Source organism: Oncorhynchus gorbuscha, linkage group LG23 (assembly GCF_021184085.1).
Source record: "Oncorhynchus gorbuscha isolate QuinsamMale2020 ecotype Even-year linkage group LG23, OgorEven_v1.0, whole genome shotgun sequence".
Taxonomy (NCBI): Eukaryota; Metazoa; Chordata; class Actinopteri; order Salmoniformes; family Salmonidae; genus Oncorhynchus; species Oncorhynchus gorbuscha.
The window spans coordinates 11,767,350-11,787,349 of NC_060195.1; the positions used below are offsets into that span (position 1 = coordinate 11,767,350).

Below are 20,000 nucleotides of genomic sequence, written 5' to 3' on the forward strand. Positions count from 1 at the left end.
CACCTTGTCCACTGATGGTGGAATATTACTATATTTCTTACAGTATGTTGACATTGCACCTCTACAATCCTCCCGGGACTGGTGGGTAGCTGTATACAGCTATTCTATGCTTCTATCTTTGCACACAAGTGACTTGAAAGACACATTCCATCCAATCAAATGCCATAGAGCGAGTGCCATCGGCCATAGTGATGCATTTCCGCCTCGACTGTAATGAGCCAACTAACTCTCTGCCTGGCATTCCAAATGATCTCCCTGAAGGAGTTCAAACAAGAAATATTGAAATCCAAACATTTTTAAAAATATTTTTTAACCTTTATTTAAATAGGCAAGTCAGTTAAGAACAAATTGTTATTTTCAATGACAGCCAAGGAACAGTGGGTTAACTACCTGTCCAGGGGCAGAACGACAGCTCGGGGATTTGAACATGAAACCTTTCGGTTACTAGTCCAAAGCTCAAACCACTAGGCTACCCTGCTGAAGCTTTTATCTTGCTGCCTTGTGACTATTGCAGATTATTTAAGTATCACTTCTGCACAAACAGACTGATCAGAAACATTCAGATATGAGACAGTGGCATTAACTATAGTCAACTGAATTGAGCTCAAGGTAAATAATCCTGTGTGCATCCATACAGGCAGAAAGGGAAGAATAACATTATTTTAAGAATCATTTTGAACCCATTGAGAATGTGTGACGCATGTGATGCCACACAAGCCCTGTGCCACTGCCAACCCCACGTGACTTGGATCAGCATTTTCATCATAAGCATAAACAACGAGTCAACATCTCACTGTACAGCAGTGAGATCATTTCTTATTTTCGGAAAAGACATTTGCAAAAATCCGCGTGCTCCTCTCTTTTTCATCTAGGATGCGTGTGAAGTTGGTTATTTAGTAACTCTCACATCTATTGGCTTTCCCGAATATTGAGCCGGGACCGCGCAGCGCGCTCTGGTAGAGCTCGTGTGTGTGGTGGAGCGACCTCACGAAGAGGCAAGGGAAGATCGTCAAACGTACAGCGCTGACCGAGGAGTCTAGCCGAGGAGAAAACGGAGGAAAAAAATATGAAAATATGAACGGACTGAAACTGCTGAAAAATCTTTACGTTGGGAAATGTAATTCTGAAACGAATCCAAGTAATACACTATAAGGATATCTGCAAGGACTATTTACAACTGAAAGTAAAGTGCACAGAAACATTGTCTCCAGATTTTTTCTGAAGAAAATACCGGGAATGGAATGGGGGAATTTGTATCTCTCCAAGGCAGGTGAGTCACAGGCAATACTTGAATATTAAGAGCTAGTATTCTGTTTTTCTTAGAACATTTTCATGGTGACATTTGGCTAAAATTACTGCTAATGTAGCTATAAAATGCATCTCAGTAGCCTATTTGATTATATGCATGGAATATTTTACTTTGCAGTGAGACACTGATATTTTCTATTCAGCCGGTGCTGAAACTGGACATGGTGTCCGGTGATGCGCGTGCCTTTTAATTTGAGTGTCGAGGACAGAGAGAAAGATAGAGAGAAAGCTAAGTGTAATTTGAGCTCAAAGTTAAATGTATTTGTGTTGGGCAGTCTGGTCTCATGCATTGGGATCCTTTATTCTTGTGCAGGGAACGAAATCACATGGTTGAATATCTCTGTTGTCGGTTAGTGATGGTGAAATTGAGTACTTGTTACTTGAGATATGGTCTTCCTGTCGCTGGCCTCTCCGTGCCCTGCGTTACTAAGGTGCTTGACCATCGGTTGTGATTGAGAATCCTATGCGCTTGGCCGAGCGAAGCTCCTGTGGCTACTGAATGTTCACATAACAAGACCTTCACTAAATTATAAGGCCATAAATGTGGTTGCCAGCGGAGAGAGGAGTCTTTCTCTTGGTACTGGCATAACGCTACTGCAAGTGAATCTCTCTGGTTGAAATGGGCGCGTGTCCAGACCTGCTGTATCCGATTTCAGTTGCCCAATATGATGGTCCAGAAGTTCTGACTGGATTCATAGATTTTTGGGCTGTTGTTGTATCGATCAAATTCAAGTCATGCGTAAAATATACCCCAATTTGTTTTCGAGACGTTTATGTATTATAATTACAGGTGGGCCTGTTAATCCTGCTATATCAACGATAATACTCACGGATGTTATGATGTTGTTGTTACTATCCCAGGCTACTGTTCATTGCTAGTGTTTTATTGAGTTTAAAAAATGGTTGTTACACAGTTATTACATAGTTGATAATACCTTCCAGTGTTTTTAGTAAATGATTATGTGAGTCCACCTGTCTACGTCTCCATATGCCCAATAAAACGATGCCGCTTTGCTCTAGTGCTCTGCTCGTTTCGTGTTATAGGCAACTCAAATCATGCATTTTCGTGGTTTATTTTTTTGTGACGAAGAAATATCGAAAATCAAAACGACCTATTTTACTGTGAGAAAGCGTTTCTGTCATGGAGTTGTAGGGTTATAAAATTGGCATCTTTTAACATTCAAACCGGCTGGTTTCCCTGAATGTTTTCTCTTTGCGTTTTTCTTTATTTTCCCGGACGTTTAGCAGCGGAGTAAAATGGTTTCATTGTAGTCTTCTAGGGGATGAAGGAAGAAATAACTTAGAGAGCTGAATTGCAATGGGGAGAGAGGATGAGAGGAGAGGATATAGAACATACAGACAAGGAGTTGTCATGGTGATTCGGTGAATAATTGTTTCCCCTAAAACCAAGAAATTTCCCTTCCAATTCCCGCTCATTCTTACCTTTGAATATAGCCTATAGCGCAAAGGAGCAATTAGCCACATTATTGCATAGAAGCTTTTGATGTTGGACGCCTCTACATGTTTTAATTTATGTTCTGTCTCCCAATATACATTTCCTTCCTTTATGATCCTTTGCATGTAACTTTGACACCATATTGTACTGTGTCTATTTCGATTTGACGGTGTGTGCTTTTAGTATAATGTAATGGATTAGGCATGCTACTAATGTTCATTCTCCCCCTGTCCCCTTCCCCATTCGTATTCCCGTCCCGTAGCCTAAACGGGTTTTTTCCCAGTTGCTTGCTCTTTCAAATCCGATTCTCCTACTAATATAATATGGGTTGTTTTTTCTCTCCCATGCACCAGTCATGATGACAACATTATTCATATTCAGAGAAAAGGGCCCACGTTCGTTTTTAAGTCAGACAGTTATGATGGCATCACTCATTGCCAGAAATAATGTGACAGACACAGCAATATAAAGGTTTGTAGTTAAAGAGGTTTTATGAAATAATTAATATATGGGGTCATCAAATAATAGTCAAATATGTTATATTAAGTATTTTATTATGTCACACACACACAGAGAGAGAGAGAGACACACACACAGAAAGAGAGAGAGAGAGAGACACACACACACAGAAAGAGAGAGAGAGAGAGAGAGGGAGAGATAGATATATAGAGAGAGAGAGCAGGAGAGAGAGAGGGAGAGATAGATATATAGAGAGAGAGAGCAGGAGAGAGAGAGCAGGAGAGAGAGAGCAGGAGAGAGAGAGGGAGAGATAGATAGAGAGAGAGAGCAAGAGAGAGAGAGAGAGAGAGGGAGAGATAGATAGAGAGATAGATAGATAGAGAGAGAGAGCAGGAGAGAGAGAGAGAGAGAGCAGGAGAGAGAGAGAGGATAACTTCTTCACTGCATGTTTATTGAATCTTACTGGGTCTTACCATTACCATGCCCACTGATTGAAATCCTGGCAGAAAACAAGATGTTTATAGTGTGTCTCACAGCATTGTATAACTAGTGGTGGAGTCAGACTCTTGTACAATGGAGTGTATGATTGGGAAGCTAGTCTATTGGGAAGCTAGTCTATTAGGAAGCTAGTCTTTCCCCAAAAGTTGTCGCTATGTGTTTCATAATTTTCCTTCAATTCGCATGAGGCTGAATGTATCTCACAGGAGAAAGCATCCTAGTGGAAGCTGTAGGTATTGCAACCTCGGCCCCATTTAATGTGGTTCACGTTTAACAATGAGTTGAAGTGGTGCATGGATATATTTTCCCATTTTCAGTGATCAGATTTTCCTGCACTTTTCGATGAAACGCACGTTCTGTTATAGTCACAGCCGTGATTTAACCAGTTTTATAAACATCTGAGTGTTTTCTATCCACACATACTAATCATATGCATATACTATATTCCTGGCATGAGTAGCAGGGCGCTGAAATGTTGCGCGATTTTTAACAGAATGTTTGAAAAAGTAGGGGGTAGGAGTAACAGGCTAACTGAGAGTCTCCTCATTGAAAACATCTGAAGTTCTTCAAAGGTAAATTATTTTATTTGAATTATTTTCTGTTTTTTGTGAAAATGTTGCATGCTGAAAGAGAGGCATAATCCTATGCTAGGCTATCAATACTGTTCAACAAATGCTTGTTTAGCTATGGTTCAAAAGCATATTTTGAAAATCTGAGATGACAGTGTTGTTAACAAAAGGCTAAGCTTGAGAGAAAATAGATTAATTTAATTTCATTTGCGATTTTCATGAATAGTTAACGTTTTGTTATGCTAATGAGCTTGCGGATAGATTTACACAATCCTGGATACAGGTTTTTTTCGTAGCTAAACGTGACGCAGAAAACGGAGCGATTTGTCCTAAACAAATAATCTTTCAGGAAAAACTGAACATTTGCTATCTGAGAGTCTCCTCATTGAAAACATCCAAAGTTCTTCAAAGGTAAATTTTTTTTTAATGCTTTTCTGTTTTTTGTGAAAATGTTGCCTGCTGAATGCTAACGCTAAATGCTACGTCAGCTATATCAATACTGTTACACAAATGCTTGTTTTGTAATGGTTGAGAAGCATATTTAGAAAATCTGAGATGACAGTGTTGTTAACAAAAGACTAAGCTTGAGAGCAAATAGATTCATTTCATTTCATTTGCGATTTTCATGAATAGTTAACGTTGCGTTATGGTAATGAGCTTGAGTCTGTAGTCACGATAGCGGATCTGGGATGGCTCGACGCAAGAAGTTAAGGGTACATTTTGCTGTCTTTACTAATGAGCGTAGTTACATTCACAAGATAAGGGTACATTTAGCTGTATAGAGGAAATATTTCAGGAGTCTGAATACACAGTTTCGATGAAGACACAGAAAAACAACAGAAACAAACAAAAAGCCGAGAAAGGATAAGACCTGCACGGTGTGTCACGAACTCTGACCCCTTCATCATTTTTTAAATAACATCAAATAATTGAATTGCTGCATCTCTTTGTGTTGTTGTTCTCCGGTGTCTAGCTGGCTGAAATTGGCCCTTTCCTAAAGTAGCCAACACACACACACAGAAATCAGAGCCATGGACCAGCCAAATCATATTTAGCTTACGTTGATTGGACCAAATAGTTTTTGATATCTTTTAGTTGTCACTGTATTAAGCGTTGGTGATTTGATGATGTTGAAATGGTGCTGCAGTAGTGGAGGCAGCTCCTGTTTTCTCTGCGACTTGAGTTAACTCTCTGTGGTTCTAAATCAATAGGTGTTTAGTGGTCTGAAATATGTGGGCAACAATAGCTTTCTTGACCCTGCTGTAGGTCATGTAACTGTTGTGTGGACTTCACCAGACAGATGTTGCTCTCTGTTTTTTTGTGATGAAACAAAGGTGTGGTTGAATGTATTCTGCCACTGTGTCTTCTTATTGTCCCGGCATTCGGTCTACTGTATATATCAGGGTGGCAAGGCATATGAACTAACAGATCAAACAATGCAATTATCACAACACATAGATTGTTCTATATATATATATATATATATATATATATATATATATATATATATATATATATATATTGGGGGGGGGCTTGCCTTCCCCAGTGATTTTACCAACACACTGCTACTAGTGGATTCTGGGTTGTCTCCTCCAAGCCTCCCGGTGAAGCTGCTGCCTGGCTCCTGTTTAGAGCCTCTTGGTGAAGCTGCTGCCAGGCTCCTGTTTAGAGGCTCTTGGTGAAGCTGCTGCCTGGTTCCTGTTTAGAGCCTCTTGGTGAAGCTGCTGCCAGGCTCCTGTTTAGAGGCTCTTGGTGAAGCTGCTGCCTGGTTCCTGTTTAGAGCCTCTTGGTGAAGCTGCTGCCTGGTTCCTGTTTAGAGCCTCTTGGTGAAGCTGCTGCCAGACTCCTGTTTAGAGGCTCTTGGTGAAGCTGCTGCCTGGTTCCTGTTTAGAGCCTCTTGGTGAAGCTGCTGCCTGGCTCCTGTTTAGAGGCTCTTGGTGAAGCTGCTGCCTGGTTCCTGTTTAGAGGCTCTTGGTGAAGCTGCTGCCTGGCTCCTGTTTAGAGCCTCTTGGTGAAGCTGCTGCCAGGCTCCTGTTTAGAGCTCTTGGTGAAGCTGCTGCCTGGTTCCTGTTTAGAGCCTCTTGGTGAAGCTGCTGCCTGGTTCCTGTTTAGAGGCTCTTGGTGAAGCTGCTGCCTGGTTCCTGTTTAGAGCTCTTGGTGAAGCTGCTGCCTGGTTCCTGTTTAGAGGCTCTTGGTGAAGCTGCTGCCTGGTTCCTGTTTGTTTAGAGCCTCTTGGTGAAGCTGCTGCCTGGTTCCTGTTTAGAGCCTCTTGGTGAAGCTGCTGCCAGGCTCCTGTTTAGAGGCTCCTGGTGAAGCTGCTGCCAGGCTCCTGTTTAGAGGCTCTAGTCATGTCAAGAGATGGAATGACGTGATGAAATGAATAGTAGTGGCTTATGTATTGGTTGTGTGTGGGGGGATTGAGTGTTTGTGTGTGTGTGTGTGTGTGTGTGTGTGTGTGTGTGTGTGTGTGTGTGTGTGTGTGTGTGTGTGTGTGTGTGTGTGTGTGTGTGTGTGTGTGTGTGTGTGTGTGTGTGTGTGTGTGTGTGTGTGTGTGTGTGTGTGTGTGTGTGTGTGTGTGTATGTGTGTGTGTGTATGTGTGGGTGTGTGTTTGTATGAATTATGTTCGTGTATATGTAGCTAGATTGTCATAGCAGCTTAAGCAGAGGTTGGTTGTATAACATTCTTCATGCGTTGGTTTGAGGTTTGGTCAGGAACAGGAACTACAGTTGAAGATTACATACATGTTAGCCAAATACATTTAAACTCATTTTTTTCACAATTTCAGACATTTAAACCTAGTAAAATTCCCTGTCTGTGAAATGTCAGAATAATAGTAGAGAAAATTATTTATTTCAGCTTTTATTTCTTTCATCACATTCCCATTGGGTCAGAAGTTTACATACACTCAATTAGTATTTGGTAACATTGCCTTTAAATGTATTAACTTGGGTCAAACGTTTTGGGGAGCCTTCCACAAGCTTCCCACAATAAGTTGGGTGAATGTTGGCCCATTCCTCCTGACAGAGCTGGTGTAACTGAGTCAGTAACTGAGTCAGGTTTGTAGGCCTCCTTGCTCGCACATGCTTTGTCAGTTCTGCCCACACATTTTCTATAGAATTGAGGTCAGGGCTTTGTGATGGCCACTCCAATACCTTGACTTTGTTGTCCTTCAGCCATTTTGCCACAACTTTGGAAGTATGCTTGGGGTCATTGTCCATTTGAAAGACCCATTTGCGACCAAGCTTTAACTTCCTGACTGATGTCTTGGGATGTTGCTTCAATATATGCACATCATTTTCCTCCTCATGAAGCCATCTATTTTGTGAAATGCACCAGTCCCTCCTTCAGCAAAGCACCCCTACAACATGATGCTGCCACCCCTGTGCTTCATGGTTGGAATGGTGTTCTTCGACTTGCAAGCCTCCCCCTTTTTCCTCCGAATATAACAATGGTCATCATTGCCAAACAGTTCTATTTTTGTTTCATCAGACCAGAGGACATTTCTTCAAAAAGTATGATCTTTGTCCCCATGTGCAGTTGCAAACCGTAGTCTGGCTTTTTTATGGCAGTTTTGGAGCAGTAGCTTCTTCCTTTCTGCGCGACCTTTCAGGTTATGTCGATATAGGACTTGTTTTACTGTGGATATAGAAGCTTTTGTACCTGTTTCCTCCAGCATCTTCACAAGGTCCTTTGCTGTTGTTCTGGGATTGATTTGCACTTTTCGCACCAAAGTACATTCATCTCTAGGAGACAGAACACGTCTCCTTCCTGAGCGGTATGACGGCTGCATGGTCCCATGGTGTTTATACTTGTGTAGTATTGTTTGTACAGATAAAGGTGGTACTTTCAGGCATTTGGAAATTGCTCCCGAGGATGAACCAGACTTGTGGGGGTCTACAAAAAAATGTCTGAGGTCTTGGCTGATTTCTTTTGATTTTCCCATGATGTCAAGCAAAGAGGCACTGAGTTTGAAGGTAGGCCTTGAATGTAGGCTCAGGTACACCTCCAAGTGACGCAAATGATGTCAATTATCCTATCAGAAGCTTCTAAAGCCATGACATCATGTTCTGGAATTTTCCAAGCTGTTTTAATACACAGTCAACATAGTGTATGTAAACTTCTGACCCACTGGAATTGTGATACAGTGAATTATAAGTGAAATAATCTGTCTGTTAACAATTGTTGGAAAAAATACTTGTGTCATGCACAAAGTAGATGTCCTAACTGACTTGCCAAAGCTATAGTTTGTTGACAAGTCATTTGTGGAGTGATTGAAAAACTAGTTTTAATGACTCCAGCCTAAGTGTATGTAAACTAGTTTTAATGACTTCAGCCAAGTGTATGTAAACTAGTTTTAATGACTCCAGCCTAAGTGTATGTAAACTAGTTTTAATGACTCCAGCCTAAGTGTATGTAAACTAGTTTTAATGCCTCCAGCCTAAGTGTATGTAAACTAGTTTTAATGCCTCCAGCCTAAGTGTATGTAAACTAGTTTTAATGACTCCAGCCTAAGTGTATGTAAACTAGTTTTAATGCCTCCAGCCTAAGTGTATGTAAACTAGTTTTAATGACTCCAGCCTAAGTGTATGTAAACTAGTTTTAATGACTCCAGCCTAAGTGTATGTAAACTAGTTTTAATGACTCCAGCCTAAGTGTACGTAAACTAGTTGTAATGCCTCCAGCCTAAGTGTATGTAAACTAGTTTTAATGCCTCCAGCCTAAGTGTATGTAAACTAGTTTTAATGACTCCAGCCTAAGTGTATGTAAACTCGTTTTAATGACTCCAGCCTAAGTGTATGTAAACTAGTTTTAATGACTCCAGCCTAAGTGTATGTAAACTAGTTTTAATGACTCCAGCTTAAGTGTATGTAAACTAGTTTTAATGACTCCAGCCTAAGTGTATGTAAACTAGTGACTTCAACGGTACACTCTCCCTGACACCATCAGCCTGACCTTGTGTGAAAATATCTCTAATATCGATGTTAACTAAAGGCTCAGAGAACTCAGGCCTTACATACTACCCTCAAGACAAACCTACCAGTGTCCTGGTCAACACTTGTTTTTCCGTTGATGGACAGAAAACAACAACAACATCATCTTTAAGCAAACCAGACCCTTCCACTTCACAGTGAAGCAGTAACTATAGGTACGATATGAAGTTTTGATGACTGACGGATCCTAAAATAAATGACATTCTGAGATGTCTCGGGCCTTAGTATCAAACAGGTTGCACTGTCATGAAGTCTCTTTTTCATATGTCACTTTTCTCAACCCACGGCCTCCCGGTCTGTCCACAGTTGGAAAAGAGAAGATGGGAGCCAATCATTTAGAGAGATAATTCAATCTTTAACTTATTGCCACCTAAAATGTAAATGATGTCAGTCCTCCAAAATGTTTAATCACGCACACACACACGCACGCACACACGCACGCACACACGCACGCACGCACGCACGCACACGCGCGCACGCACGCACGCACACACGCACGCACGCACACGCGCACGCGCACGCACACGCACGCACACACGCACGCACACGCGCACGCACACGCACGCACGCACACACACACACACACACACACACACACACACACACACACACACACACACACACACACACACACACATGCACACATGCACACACCCGCACGAACACACACACACCCACACACACACTCACACACACCCCTGAGAGCTAGCTGATGTGACAAGAAGAATCAAATCCGTTAAAGCTAGAAGTTAAATGGGTGTATATGAAGAGGTGGCCTGGGGTTCTTTAATCCTCCCATCCAATGCTATGGATACACCCTGAATAAGGAAGAATGCAACCTTGGTGTGGCTCATTTTCTGTGGGAGAATAGAAGAGTACATTTACACTCCTTGTCCAACCTTATATATGATGAAATATGACCTTTCTAAGTATGTGAATAGCTATACTGTATACCCAGGACATACAGTATATACACATAGAAGTGTTACTACAATAAAATAACCGTATCTCTTTACTATATATTGCTCATCATTATCAACTAACTGTGAGATTCTATATCCATGCGCCACTACATTTTTAAATGGGAGATTATTTGTTTATTATCAAAATCAATAAAGCGATATAAATAAATAAATCAACATATTAACAAGCTATATTGGACCTTTTCCCCATTGCCTTGACTCCAGGCTCAAATAAAGTGGTCTGTAATATGCCTCAAGTCTGTTAACCAGAAGGGGACTAGGGTTCCAATTTTGGAACACCCCCCCCCACGTTCAGCTGGAAGTTGGCGCATGGAATGCAAATATATTCCTAAAAATATTTAACCTCCACACATTAACAAGTCCAATGGCTCAAATGAAAGATAAACACCTTGTTTATCTACCCAGCAAGTCAGATTTCTAAAATGTTTTACGACGAAAACATAGCACATATTTATGTCAAACCACCACCGAAGACACAGCTAATTTGCATAGCCAAGTTAAAAAAAATATGCAATCAACAAACGCAGGATTAAAAGAAAAATAATGCACTAACCTTTTGAAATCTTCATCAGATGACAGTAATATAACATGTTACACAGTACATTTATGTTTTTTTCAATAATATGCTATATATATCCATAAATCTCTGTTTACAATGATGCATCGTTCAAAAAATGCTACTCAAATGTCCTGAGAAATGACGATAGCTCCGGCAGATAACGTCAGCTAACAAGGAATACACATCATAAACTTTGACTAAATATGCATGTTCTACATATATATAGTTAGATACACTTCTTATGAATGCAATCGCTGTGTTACATTTATTTTTAACGTTACAGGTTTCGTTCACTAGGCTATACTATGAGTCGGCGCTCAAAAAGTAGCATTATGGCTCCTCTATCTTGGAGTCCACAAAAACCCAAATTTACCACATAAATATTCCCTTACCTTTGCTGTTCTTCCATCAGAAGACCTGGAAGGAATTATACTTACCAAAAACAGCGTTTAGTTTTGCAGTCTGTGTCTTTCAGTTCTCAAACACGACACATTTCGGTTGAAATGTAGCCAAAAGTCAAGTGGATGCGCACCAAAACGTTGAACTTACATATTATATGTCGACTAAACTTGTCTAACTAAGTTCATAATCAAGCTTTAACATGTTATAAAGGTGTACAGCAATCGTGAGGACGAACAGAAACGCATGCATTGTACAATCGATCTTGGAAAAAAGACAGGACCGGAGCAGAGCGCGCATAAAAGTGACCTGTTTTTTCACGTGACCGAAAGGTTTCGACCCGCCAAAACTCTCGTGAGCGCGCGATTCTCACAATGAGAAGCCCCATTGAAAGCTGAGATCGCGTTGAAGACAGAGAGACTGTTCCCAGACCTGTAAGTGCTTGGGTAGGGTGGGGGCGATGACGTCAAAGTTGGGCCAACTTTTCTGATGACAAGAGAGAGTTTGGGAGAATGACTGCCCTGAGAGTTCTGCTTTACATACAGACATAATTTAAACGGTTTTAGAAGCTTTATAGTGTTTTCTATTCAATATTCAATCATTTTATTTGCATATATTAGCAACTTTTGACAAAAAAAATTATGTTTACTATGGGCACGCAATTACTCCAGCGGGGGCAGTAGACAGCCCTATCCCCAACAGGCTAACATGGCATTGCCTTGCCTCCAGGCTCAAATAAAGTGGTCTGTAATATGCCTCAAGTCTGCTAACATGGCATTGCCTTGCCTCCAGGCTCAAATAAAGTGGTCTGTAATATGCCTCAAGTCTGCTAACATGGCATTGCCTTGCCTCCAGGCTCAAATAAAGTGGTCTGTAATATGCCTCAAGTCTGCTAACATGGCATTGCCTTGCCTCCAGGCTCAAATAAAGTGGTCTGTAATATACCTCAAGTCTGCTAACATGGTCAATTGGGAATAATATTATTCATTGCATATTGACCAAGATTAAAGAACATCTTGACTGGTAGGATTTCATGTCAAGCACCAGTAGCTACTGAACAAGACATTTCTATAAGTTATCCTTCTCTGTTGTAAACAGATGTCACAGAGTATGTCTCTCTCCTTCTCTGTTGTAAACACATGTCACAGAGTATGTCTCTCTCCTTCTCTGTTGTAAACAGATGTCACAGAGTATGTCTCTCTCCTTCTCTGTTGTAAACACATGTCACAGAGTATGTCTCTCTCCTTCTCTGTTGTAAACAGATGTCACAGAGTATGTCTCTCTCCTTCTCTGTTGTAAACACATGTCACAGAGTATGTCTCTCTCCTTCTCTGTTGTAAACACATGTCACAGAGTATGTCTCTCTCCTTCTCTGTTGTAAACACATGTCACAGAGTATGTCTCTCTCCTTCTCTGTTGTAAACAGATGTCACAGAGTATGTCTCTCTCCTTCTCTGTTGTAAACAGATGTCACAGAGTATGTCTCTCTCCTTCTCTGTTGTAAACAGATGTCACAGAGTATGTCTCTCTCCTTCTCTGTCAGCCAGTTAGTAAGTCAGCCAGTCACCCAACCAGCCAGTCAGTCAGCCAACCAATCAGTCAGTCAGTCAGTCAGTCAGTCAGTCAGTCAGTCAGCCACTCAGCCACTCAGTCAGTTAGTAAGTCAGCCAGTCAGCCAGCCAGCCAGCCAGTCAGCCAGCCAGCCAACCAGTCAGCCAACCAGTTAGTCAGTTAGTCTTGCCAGCCAGTCAACCAGTTAATCTGTCAGTCAGCCAGTCAGCCAGTAATAGTGACTCTGTACCACCACCCTACTATCACCTGGTTCCCTAGGACCAAGCTGTTCTTAAGGAGCATAGTGGAAGTTGCTGCCCAAGTGGCACCCTATGCCCTACATAGTGCACTACTTTTGACCACAGCCCTATGGAAAACCTATGGGCGCTGGTCAAAATTAGTGCACTATGTAGGGAATAGGGTGCCGTTTGAGAGGCAGACAAAGCCTGCCATTGGTCCGATAAAGACATGACATGGTGCTGCTAAATGGGATGCGTTTGAGTGCCCTCCTCCCTCCTTCCTTCCATCAACCTAAAAATGGGTCACTCACTCACACATTCACTATCTATGGTCCACGGCTTAATCCCATTCAATATGTACATTCTAGTTTATTAATTCATTATTCTGGTTTATTAATTCATTATTCTGGTGTATTAATTCAATATTCTGGTGTATTAATTCAATATTCTGGTGTATTAATTCTGGGTTTAGAAAAGACAATGTGAGCTAGCTTGTATATGTAACTGTTCAGGGAGTAGGAGGAATATACACTGGCATTATTATGGTTCAAGTTGCCATGGCTCCCACGGTGTGGTTCCCCCTGGTGCTAATAGTATATCTATTGTGTGTATGTGCAAAAATATACAGGTTATGTATTTCAAATCAAATCAAATCAAATTGAATTTGTCACGTGCGCCAAATACAACAGTCAAATGCTTCCTTACAAGCCCTTAACCAACAACGCAGTTTTAAGAAAATACCTAAAAAAAGTAAGAGATAAGAATAACAAATAATTAAAAAGCAGCAGTAATAACAATAGCGGGGTGTACCGGTACAGAGTCAATGTGCGGGGGTACCGGTACAGAGTCAATGTGCGGGGGCACCGGTACAGAGTCAATGTGCGGGGGTACCGGTACAGAGTCAATGTGCGGGGGCACCGGTACAGAGTCAATGTGCGGGGGCACCGGTACAGAGTCAATGTGCGGGGGTACCGGTACAGAGTCAATGTGCGGGGGTACCGGTACAGAGTCAGTGTGCGGGGGTACCGGTACAGAGTCAATGTGCGGGGGCACCGGTACAGAGTCAATGTGCGGGGCCACCGGTACAGAGTCAATGTGCGGGGGCACCGGTACAGAGTCAATGTGCGGGGCCACCGGTACAGAGTCAATGTGCGGGGGCACCGGTACAGAGTCAATGTGCGGGGGCACCGGTGTCGAGGTAATTGAGGTAATATGTGCATGTAGGTAGAATTATTAAAGTGACTATGCATAGATCATAACAGAGAGTAGCAGCAGTGTAGAAGAGAGGGGGGGGGACAATGCAAATAGTCTGGGTAGCCATTTGATAAAATGTTCAGGAGTCTTATGGCTTGGAGGTAGAAGCTGTTTAGAAGCTTCTTGGACATAGACTTGGTGCTCGGTAAGCTTTGACGGCAATATGGTGTTGAACGCTGAGCTCTAGTCAATGAATAGCATTCTCACATAGGTGTTCCTTTTGTCCAGGTGGGAAAGGGCAGTGTGGAGTGCAATAGAGGCTGCATCATCTGTGGATCTGTTGGGGTTGTATGCAAATTGGAGTGGGTTTAGGGTTTCTGGGATAATGGTGTTGATGTGAGCCATGACCAGTCTTTCAAAGTATTTAATGGCTACAGAAGTGAGTGCTACAGGTCGGTAGTCATTTAGGCAGGTTACCTTAGTGTTCTTGGGCAGGGACTATGGTGGTCTGCTTGAAATATGTTGGTATTACAGACTCAGACAGGAGAGGTTGAAAATGTCAGTGAAGCCACTTGCCAGTTGGTCAGCGCATTCTTGGAGTACACATCCTGGTAATCCGTTTGGCCCTGCAGCCTTGTGAATGTTGAACTGTTTTAAGGTCTTACTCACATCGGCTGCTGAGAGCGGGATCACACAGTCGTCCAAAACAGCTGATGCACTCATGCATGTTTCAGTGTTACTTGCCTCAACGCGAGCATAGAAGTTATTTAGCTCGTCCGGTATGCTTGTGTCACTGGGCAGCTCTCGGCTCTGCTTCACTTTGTAGTCTGTGGTAGTTTGCGTCGGAGAGCTTTGTATGTGTCTCTGTGTGTGGAGGAAAGGTGGTCTTGAGTTTTTTTCACTCTGGTTGTACATTTAACATGCTGATAGAAATTACATTAAACTAATTTGAGTTTCTCTGCATTAAAGTCCCCTGCCACTCACAGCACCACCTCTGGATGAGCGTTTTCCTGTTTGCTTATGGCGATATACAGCTCAGTGTGCGGTTTTAGTGCCGTCATCAGTCTGTGGTGGTATGTAGAAAGCTTCGAAAAATACAGATGAAAACTCTCTCAGTAGATAGTCTGGTCTACAGCTTTTCATGAGATACTCTACCTCAGGTGAGAAAAACCTTGAGACTTATTTAGATATCGTGCACCAGCTGTTGCTTACAAATATGCATAGGCCCACGCCTGTGTCTTACCAGAGGCTGCTGTTCTATCCTGCCGATAGAGTGTATAACCTGCCAGCTGTATGTTATTAACATCGTCGTTCAGCCACGACTCAGTAAAACACAAGATATTACAGTTTTTAATGTCCCGTTGGTAGGATATACCTGCTTTCAGTTCATCCCATTTATTTTCCAGTGATTGAACGTTAACTAACAGTACGGATTGCAAAGGCAGATTAGCTACTTGGCGCCTGACCTTCACAAGGCACCCCAATCTCTTTCCGCAAAATCCCAGTTTCTTTCTCTAGCGAATGACGGGGATGAAGGCCTGTTTGTGTGTTTTTAGTATATCCTTCCGGTCCGACTCATTAAAGAAAAGTTATTCGTCCAATTCAAGGTGAGTAATTGCTGTGCTGATATCCAGAAGCTCTTTTCGGTCATAGGAGACGGTATTTATAGGCTATATATATCTAGACTATATTATTTATAATGTTTTGCCACCGGGGCCCTCCAGTGTAACTGCTTACTGACTAAACACTGTAACGTTACTGCATGATTGTAGCGGGTTTACTAACATATTAGTTCTATTAGCTATGTTGTCTAGGACATGTCTTTAGCTAGTATGGGGACAACAATATAGGCTGTCTGTAACGGTTATGACATGGTTTGGCTTGGAAAGATTTTTACATCTGGTCACATACTGCTGATGTGTTGTTCATTGAAGTCCACAAACGAAGGGAAAAGATGAGAGGAAGAGAGTGCATAGAGGGGAGAAGGAATATAACGTGGCTGCTATGAAAGTGAGCTGTGTTTATGCGTAATCAGGGGTGTATTCATATTGCTGATTCTGTTGGAAAACATTTCGTAAATGAAAGCAAATGAAACGGAGTCGTGACTTGACTATCATTAATGTGATGACTGCTTTTTATCAATTAATTATTAAATGAATCATGTATCAGTTCATTCATTAGTACCTGCCGGGGTGGCAAGTACCCTAGTGGTTAGAGCATTGGACTAGTAACCAAAAGGTTGCCAGATTGAATCCCCGAGCTGACATGGTAAAAATGTGTCGTTTTGCCCCTGAACAAGGCAGTTAACCCACTGTTCCTAGGCCATCATTAAAAATAAGAATCTGTTCTTAACTGACTTTAACTGACTGTTCTTACAGCCTTGCAGAACTTTGGCATTCTAGTTGTCAATTTGTTGATGTAATCTGAAGAGATTTCACCCCATGCTTCCTGAAGCACCTCCCACAAGTTGGAATGGTTGGATGGGCAATTCATACGTACCATACGGTCAAGCTGCTCCCACAACAGCTCAATAGGGTTGAAATCCGGTGACTGTGCTGGTCACTCCATTATAGACAGAGTACCAGCTGACTGCATCTTCCCTAAATAGTTATTGCATAGTTTGGAGCTGTGCTTTGGGTCATTGTCCTGTTGTAGGAGGAAATTGGCTCCAATTAAGCGCCGACCACAGGGTATGGCATGGCGTTGCAAAATGGAGTGATAGCCTTCCTTCTTCTGTCCCTGTACAAATATCCCATTTTACCACCACCAAAGTACCCCCAGACCATCACATTAACTCCACCATGCTTGACAGATGGCATCAAGCACTCATCCACCATCTTTTCATTTTTTCTGCGTCTCATGAATGTTCTTCTTTGTGATCCGAACTCCTCAAACTTAGATTTGTCTGTCCATAACACTTTTTTCCAATCTTCCTCTGTCCAGTGTTTGTGTTACATTTACATTTTGTGTTCTTATCCAGAGCGACTTACAAATTGGTGCAATCACCTTATGACATCCAGTGGGACAGTCACTTAATCTTTTATTTTTATTTGCCAGTCTGAGATGTTACTTTTTCTTTGCAACTCTGCCTAGAAGGCCAGAATCCCGGAGTCACCTCTTCACTGTTGACGTTGAGACTGGTGTTTTGTGGTTACTATTTAATGAAGCTGCCAGTTGAGGACTTGTGAGGCGCCTGTTTCTCAAAGTAGACAGTCTAATATACTTGTCCTCTTGCTCAGGGACCCACTGGTTGCCCTCTAGGTTACAGAGAGCTGGTAGTCCCATCCACCAAACTACCAGGTGTGAAACAGGGAAGAGACTCAGGGGGTGTTCTAATTTAGTAAAGAGCAGACCTAACTCACTCCATTAAATTAATCAAAACAGGAACATTTTACCTTTCCCTAGAAATTCAAAAATATATGATCTTAACAGAGGAAAATGTCCTCATGTGTGCTACCTATATCCCCCCACTAGAATCCCCATACTTTAATGAATACAGCTTCTCCATCCTGGAGGGGGAAATGAATCATTTCCAGGCCAAGGGACATGTACTAGTCTGTGGCGACCTAAATTCCAGAACCGGACAAGAACCTGATACCCTCAGAACACAGGAGGACAATCACCTGCCTGAAGGTGAAAGCGTTCCCTCCCCATATGCCCTCCTAGGCACCACTTTGACAACATAACCAACAAAAATGGGCCCACTGGCACCCCTATCAGTTCACAGCAAAATCACAGTCTACCTGAACAGAGAAATAATCAGTCATAAGTCATCAAAGCCAAAGGAACTGAGTAAAATTAAGAAATGCTATAGATGGAAGGAATGCAGTTTGGAAACCTGCCAAAAAAAACAACCCTAAAAACCTACCAAAAAAACAACCTTTTTAGACAATTTCCTGGATAAAATGTTCCACTGTAATAGTGAAGGTGAAAACTTGGCAGTAGAAAATCTTAACAGTATATTTGACCTCTCAGCTTCCCAATTAAATCTTAAAATCTCAAGTAGAAAACCGAAGAAAATGAACAACAATGACAAATGGTTTGATGAAGAATGCAAAAACCTAAGAAAGAAATGGAGAAAACCTGTCCAACCAAAAACACAGAGACCCAGAAAACCTGTCCAACCAAAAACACAGAGACCCAGAAAACCTGTCCAACCAAAAACACAGAGACCCAGAAAACCTGTCCAACCAAAAACACAGAGACCCAGAAAACCTGTCCAACCAAAAACACAGAGACCCAGAAAACCTGAAGATCTGTCTACGACTTCACTATGGTGAATCACTAAAACAATACAGAAATACGCTACGGATGAAGAAGGAACAGCAATACAGAAATCAGCTCAATGTAATTGAAGAATCCATAGACTCTGGAAAACACTAAACAAATAACAACATAAAGAATGATCTATCCAAAATGGAGATGTCTGGATAAACCACTTCTCTAATCTTGTTGGCTCTATAACAAAGAACAAACAGCAAACAGTCTTTAAAGACAATTACCTTGTATGAACGACAGGACAAAATAAAAACCCTCCAACCCAAAAAGGCCTGTGGTGTTGATGGTATCCTCAATGAAATGATCAAATACACAGACAACAAATTCCAATTGGCTATACTAAAACTATTTAACATCATCCTCAGCTCTGGCATCTTTCCCAATATTTGGAACCAAGGACTGATCACCCCAATCCACAAAAGTGGAGACAAATTTGACCCCAATAACTACCGTGGGATATGCGTCGACAGCAACCTTGGGAAAATCCACTGCATTATCATTAACAGCAGACTTGTACATTTCCTCAGTGAAAGCAATATACTGAGCAAATGGGAAATTGGCTTTTTACCAGAATACCATACGACAGACCACATATTCACCCTGAACACCCTAATTGACACCATAATTTGCAAATAAATTCATTAAAAATCCTACAATGTGATTTTCTGAATTTGTTTTTCTCATTTTGTCTGTCATAGTTGAAGTGTACCTATGATGAAAATTACAGGCCTCTCTCATCTTTTTAAGTGGGAGAACTTGCACAATTGGTGGCTGACTAAATACTTTTTTGCCCCACTGTATATATATCTCTATAAATATCTCTCTCTATATATATCTCTCTCTCTCTCTCTCTCTCTCTCTCTCTCTCTCTCTCTCTCTCTCTCTCTCTCTCTCTCTCTCTCTCTCTATATATATATATATATATATATATATATATATATATATATATATATATATATATATATATAAATATATCTGTCTGTCTGTCTGTCTGTCTGTCTGTCTGTCTGTCTGTCTGTCTGTCTGTCTGTCTGTCTGTCTGTCTGTCTGTCTGTCTGTCTGTCTGTCTGTCTGTCTGTCTGTCTGTCTGTCTGTCTGTCTGTCTGTCTGTAACTGTATTCCCTTCTCTCTCCTTCTCTGTGTCCCTGGAAGGCCATCATACCCTCACACACACACACACACACACACACACACACACACACACACACACACACACACACACACACACACACACACACACACACACACACACACACACACACACACACACACACACACACACACACACACACACACACACACACACACACACACACACACACACCTCCCTCAACATCAACAAGACAAAGGAGCTGATCATGGACTAAAGGAGATGGAGGGTCTAGCATGACTTGAGCCACATAGATGGGGCGCTCGTGGAGCGGGTGGAGAGCTTTAAGTTCCTCGGTGTCCTTATCACTAAGGAATTAACATGGTCCAAACACCCATGTTAGCCATGGTATTACCATGTTATTT

The 20,000-nt window shown here is 41.8% G+C and overlaps 1 protein-coding gene across 3 annotated transcripts in view; it reads left to right on the forward strand.

The window, feature by feature from the left end:
• The first annotated feature begins 984 nt into the window (after positions 1-984).
• nlgn3a (neuroligin 3a) overlaps positions 985-20,000 on the forward strand; it is a 474,389-nt gene continuing 455,373 nt past the window's right edge. For all 3 annotated transcript variants that reach the window (XM_046324200.1, XM_046324201.1, XM_046324203.1), the window contains exon 1: positions 985-1,270. The gene's annotated coding sequence lies outside the window, so the exon portion shown is untranslated. The remainder of the gene's footprint in view (positions 1,271-20,000) is intronic.